Source organism: Etheostoma cragini, chromosome 8, assembly GCF_013103735.1.
Source record: "Etheostoma cragini isolate CJK2018 chromosome 8, CSU_Ecrag_1.0, whole genome shotgun sequence".
In the NCBI taxonomy this organism is placed as follows: Eukaryota; Metazoa; Chordata; class Actinopteri; order Perciformes; family Percidae; genus Etheostoma; species Etheostoma cragini.
This window is the reverse complement of record NC_048414.1, coordinates 13,497,960-13,504,740: the sequence shown is the minus strand read 5'-3', so window position 1 is coordinate 13,504,740 and position 6,781 is coordinate 13,497,960.

The window sequence follows — 6,781 nt, the reverse complement described above, 5'->3', positions numbered from 1 at the left end:
CAAACTGCATTTGCTCTCTCCCACATATCCGCCTGATAGATGTGTATAATAACAGACTTTAACTAGCAGGGTCTATTCCCTATCTGGTGCAGATTACTTTAAAGGCTGAGAAGGTCTAATCAGAAATGAGCAGTATAAGTCACATTGCCTCTGTATGAGATGGAAAGACAATCAGTCTAGTTCTATTAGTTGTTTAAATTGTTTCTGTGATAGGCTTGGAGGTGGAAAATGGCTGCAGGTCAGTGGGTGTCCTCCGCCTCATTTCCTGCCCAGCGGCTTGTAGGCTCCAGCACCAGAGAAGAATGATACCCTGACTCACACTCAGAGCCACTGTCCTTTCTCTCTCTTCCTCTTGATACCTCTCTCTTTCATCTTGTGGGCTAATCCAGTGTGACTAGGACAAGCTCTCCTCTCCGTGTGGCCTCTTTGGCCCGTGGAGAGTGATCTAAAAATCCCTCTGCTTCATCTGCAGTGCCCTGCCAAACACCGGTGCACATCAGCAATATGAGGATGTGGAAACACAGTTTCCACTCCAGCCCAGTGAGGGAGAGATGGCCACGAAGAGAGACTCTTGGCGCCAACAGAGAAAAAAAAAAACGGGCGCCAGTTACTTACTGTTGGCTACATATTCCAGCAGCAGCTTCCAAAGAAAGACTTTTTCCAGTGGTTTTCGTATATTTATAATATTACAATACAATGTTATAAGTACAATATTAAGGAACTTAATAAAGCCTTTTTACTTCACATTACATTTATCTCACAGCTTTCATTAGTTACTATGTAGAGTAACATAACATCAAAAACATATGATCATTCTATATAGTAGGAGGAAAAGTAATCCATTGCAAAATAATTAGGAATGGTGTTGCACCTCAATATTTTTGATACTTGATGCAAAAGCATTCTTCTTCAAATTTATATTCTTGTTCATTTAGACATATCATTAACTTAAACCATTTTTTGGGTAACTAGCTAGCTTGCTAGAGGATTTAAGTTAGGGGGAAAAGGGGACTGGGTATATAGGCCACTACAGTAAATAGTTTAGGGTGCAGGAAGGGGTATATAGAGAATGGCTCTGCAGGGTCCCGAAATTTTGTGCCACACCCCTGCACACATCTCTGCAGACAGATGCAAAGAAGGAAGCTATGGGTGAGGTTGCAGAGGCTCACAGAGATCTATATGACGTGTCAAGCAAGTTCATCCATCTATCTTCGTCCGCTTATCCGATATTTGGTCGCGGGGCAAGCAGATCCAGCAGGGGACCCCAAACTTCCCTTTCCCAAGCCAGAATGAGCAAGCAGTTTGATTTTTTTATTGGACCCATGTGTGTGTGTGCTACATGTAGCCTATCATTCCAGCTTTAGGCTGCATGCTATAAGTGCTGACAAAAATATAATGTTATTAAAAGAAGTGTATGTTTTAATGCTTGCTAAGGTGAATTAGCGTTCAAAGATGAAGTTAGTAGAGCTGAAACAAAAATTATTTGGTATTTACTTTTGATAATCAATTCTTAGTTAAAGTTATTTTTGTGTAAACCAATAACGCCTAAAAATTCCAACTTCCAGTCCGTTCTATGATAGTAAATTTACATATTTTTTAGCCCAAGTAAGTTATAAAACTATATAGGCAGATTAATCAATAATGGCAACATTAATTAATGAACATAGTGACCTGAGAAATCAACTTACTTCATCAGGACTGTGTAGGTGTGGCTTGGTCAGATTTGATTGACAGTGGTGTCCCAAAACCTATAATAAGATGATAGATGTTCAATTTTTCCACAGAGATCACAGAATTAATAACCAACTGTTAAAATCCTTTGCTGATCACACCTGGGGGCTGTGCTTGATATTATATTTTTGTCTCATTGTGTCCATGAATACCACATAATCACATTTTAATCTTTTGTCAAATTGTGCCCATTATATTGTTGTATCAGTGTACCCCACAAGCTACGATGAGCTAACTCTGCATTGAATACTTGATGGTGTCAGTGTGTGTGCCTATGTGTGTTGGTATACTGCATATACCTTTGTGTGCTTGAGCGGGAGTTTATGTCTGATCTGATTGATGGAGGTGGTAGTGGAGGCAGCTCTCCCCTGATTGGAGCTACAGGCAGCACAAGCCTTCTCATTAACCTATGATAATGCACCTGTCACCCAGATACAAAAGCCTCGCAGCACATTTGTTGCAGATGGCTGTTCTCGCTTCTTCTTTTTTTCTTAGCTTGACTTTGATCCTCCCTGTTCCACCTATCCCCTTCTGTTTCTATATTTTTTCTCAATTTCTTTTGCTTACTTGTACATTAACACACAAATGTAGGCTCTGCCGTTTGGAGAGACCGTAGCAGATGGAGGTTTGTGCATGAGTGTTTCTCCCCCTCTTGTACTGAATGCAGCATTTACAGCATTTAATAGGATCTGTGTTCACTAACCCGCCAGGACCTGGGTTGATAAGGGATCAACTGTTGGAGATTTAATGGCTGCGTTTCTGAATAGACCACAAATACAACGGCCTCTTCAAAGTGGCTAATCACAGTATGTGCCATCACACAACATACGCCTTCTGAGTCAACTCATTTGGTGGCTGACGGAGATGTGATCTCTCTTTCTGGTTAGTGCTTAAATTGATCTAACAACAAAAAAGCCCAAATTGGGTTGCACAAGCTACATTCTTTGTTAGTCCATAACCACGTTTTTGTGTAAATGTCTTGGTAAGTTCTTTGTTTCTACTAAACCATTAGATGCACCGTTAAAGGCAATGTTCAAAAAGCAAACACAATCATCTGTGCAACATGAAGTCATGCAGTGCCACAAACTGTGACTTCCAAAACATTTCCTTTATGAATGATACATTAAATATCACTTTCAATCCTTTACTAAAGGTCCAGTTTGTAACATGTTTAGTGGGTCATTATTCAAATCGGTGTTGCCCATTCACAAACTTGTCATGAATATTTACCACCACCACTATTCCTATTGGCTTGAAATTTTACATTTTCATTTGCATGAAGTGGGGTAGACACTTCATATTCATGCTCCATCTTGAAATACATAAGCCGGTAAGCACATACTGCTCCGCCTTTTGCATTTTTAACCTTTTCACTGTCACATGGTAAACTCACAGGTGCTGCTAATCTGCTAATGGGTATAGTCACTTCCCGGCCCTGGCAAGTTTAAAGAAGGAAACATTGAGGACCACACGTATTCAAAATCCAAATTTTATGAACAGGAGTCTTCTTTTTCACCCAGAAAAAGAAAAAGGATATTAAAAAGACCGGCTTTTTAAAATATGAAGGTTACTATAGCTGTGATACGAACTTTGAACAGTGTGGCACGAGAGAGTTGATTGTGATACATGATCTCAACGCTAGATGGGAGAAATTCCTACACATTGGCCCTTTAACTTAACTATGACTTTTATTTATTTATAAATGCAAACATGGAGAAATGTTTGTTTCATAGACCGTAATGTTTAAGCAGTTTAGAATCTACAGCATGCAAAATATCTCATTATGCTAACATAGCTGATGTTATTAGGTGGGAGGCATTAAGCAAAACTTTATTACCATAACGTTATGTAATTTAAGTTCTGTTGTGTTTTTTTTTTCCATCACCACCATCGAGTGTTGACTATACTGCAAATGATCTCCTTTACTGTTACCAAAACCCACTCTAAATAGGTAATTTATATATTTGTCAATTGGGTGTTGCAATGGTTAGACTACAGTTGGCAGTTGATCTCAATAAAAAATCAATAATCAATAATAATAATAATCAATAATAATAATAATCAATAATAATCAATACTCAATAAAAGTGTCAGTACCACACTTGGAAAATCCATTACAAGTAAGAATTCTGCATTAAAGATATGACTTAAGTAAAAGTAGTTACGTATTTAGCCAAATGTACTTAAAGTATTAAAAGCCAAAGCACTCATAATGCAGAAAAGCGACCTGGGAGTGTACTATACTACATTATATTATACTGTACTATACTATACATGTGACTATTATTAACATATTTTGGGATTTTATTTACTAATTAATGTGTAAGTGTCATTTTGCTGCTGTAGTGGGTGAAGGTTGTGTTAATGTTTATTGTATATGCTGTTGAGCTTAATTTCACTTAAATACAGTACTTGAGTGACCACTTTCACCACTGGCAGTTACTGGGTGTAAATATTTAGTAACAACTCATCTTAGTAAACACGTTATAAAGGTTATAACGAACTGGTGTACTTGGCTCCAGTAGTTGGTTTCTTCTCATAATTTCTTTCTCTAAGTTGTTTTCTCCTTACTGAAAGGCTCCAGCTTCTCCACCAGATGTCTTCTTTATTCCCTGTGGCCCGTTCCAGTCAGTTTCTTTGCACTGCAGAGGGCCTGTGTCTGATTTATTTATCCTATCTGCACATTCAGCGCCAGGAACACACCCTGAGAGCACACAGGAGGACTATGGGAACGCTGCCTCGAGCCGCTGGAGAGTGTCGAGAAAGGGAGAGGACTTTAGAGCGCGGATAGTAAATTAGTCTGGACCTGAAGATGTTTGTCAGAACCGTAGCGTGTAAAGTCAAGGCTGCTTCAGAAGACGTGAAGGGAGAGACTCAGTCTGGGAGAGTGTTTAGGTTTGGGGTTTTGGGGGAGTGAAGCTTCAGTAGCTCCCATTAGTCACTCTGTCAGATGTAAGAGAGATAGATGAGGCTGCGTTTGTCCCGTTTGATGCCGCACAGCCTGTGGGATTCAGATTTCTCAATATTGGCAGGACTTGATCATGATTAAAAAATGAGCATGTGTGGTGAAAGTCTTTTCGCCTTCAACCTCTAATCCCCTCTTTTTCATCTCATGCCATGCATATCTCTCCTAGGACAATCAAGTATTACTGTTTTGATGTCTCTGGACAATAGCCTGAGTTTGTTAACGTTGGCTACCAGCTGCTCTCATTAAGAAAAAGCACAGGACACATAAAAAAAGGGGTAACACGCCTTGGGGTCAGACCTTCCTGTTTAACAACCAGCTTCCTGTTGGGGCCCCATCGTTTGACACATTTGACTGACACACCATTGGCACCTCTTTGTGTCAGAGAGTTCATCCTTGACCTTCACGGAGGAAAACCTGCAGTACTGCAAATGCAAACATCCTGCCATCTTTTTCCTTTTCATCCACACATATACAGTAGTGTAGTTTCAAGATTGGAACTGATTTGGCTGTGTGTATCTAGTGAGCTGTCGTTCGGAAAAAAATGTATTTCAGCATGAGCCATTTATTTCCACTGCCTATTAAGCAGGCTGAAACGGCGGAAAACAAGCTTCTCCTGATGTGACCATGACAGAGTGGATATCCTTACAGTAACATGGCAGCCTGCTGTGTTTCACATGTAAGGACAGACCACTGGACGTAATGGAAGCAGATAACAACAGCTGCTGCTTTTTCTGAGCTTTAGATTGGGCTTTTTTGATAAAAAAGAAATAAAGTTATGGTAAATGTATGCATCAGTGTAATCAAAATGAGAGGAAGGCGTTGGGGAGCAAAGTGGATGGCCTTCAGTGGGATATTCTCAGATGCTGATTAGAGAAGCCACGTTAATGAGATTCATTGACAGTCTAATTCAGAGAACAGCATGCCCCCTGCTGTGTCTGTCTGTGCCATCCCTTTCTCTCGGTTCCATACCTCGTCTCATACTTTTTTCTCTTTTTTTCGCATTTCCTCTTCCTGTCGGCCTGTCTCCTCTTCACAGAGGGGACCATGTTTACACTAGATTAAGACGGCAGGGGATCTGGCCTTTTCCACCAAATTCTCTCTAATGATCACAGTTGTGGAGTTGTACCTTTAAACACACTTCACACAGCCCTACTGTCTCTTCTTACTGATGGGCTTTAATCAGGAGTAGGAGCCAGCCAACATGCACACACACAAACACACACACCCAAGTCATCTAGGGATTTTGGAACGGGTGGCGCCACGTGACAGGCAGGCAGCTGGGCCACAATAACAGGAGTAATGACAAACGGGCCACTGCTGTTGGTTTTGCATTGCATCATATCCTGTCAGGTGCTGTCACTCAACAGAGCGCTTCGATGTGTGTGTGTGTGTGTGTGTGTGTGTGTGTGTGTGTGTGTGTGTGTGTGTGTGTGTGTGTGTGTGTGTGTGTGTGTGTGTGTGTGTGTGTGTGTGTGTGTACACACACTGTATAGGTGTGTGTTGACTACCAGCCAAATCCTGAAGGATCCATCTCTGGGCTCAGTGGAAAGCTGTGTAGGGAAAGTAGGGGGCCCAGATGTTTTAGCTCAATAAGCCTAAGGATGAGTTCATGGGAAGAACATCTGAGACTTTCAGCTCTGTTGGCCTCAGAAAGAAACTCTTAATCCAGCATGTTTAAGGAGATAAGTGTAAATATCCTTTTCATTAGAGAAAAAGCTAGAGATGTGACTATTGTGCAAATACTTTTGTTCAGATAAATTGTGACTTGTTTAATTTTTTAGGCATACTTAAATGCCTTAAGCACTTAAAAACAAAGATGGGAAGAATAAAACACTGGCCAGATGCAGAAACAGAAACAAATGTGGTTGAATGCCTGTGGGTTTGTATGCTTTAGATTGTGCGTGTGTATGTATGTATGTGTGTGTGTGTGTGTCTGTGTGTGTGTGTGCGTGCGTGCCTGCGTGTGTGCCTTTATGTGCATTTGCTCGTGTGAGAGAGCGAGAGAGAGTGGATGATATCAGAATCAGCAAATCAGAAGTTTTTAAGGACATATTTTTGATAGACTGTGATTGTTGATGGCAG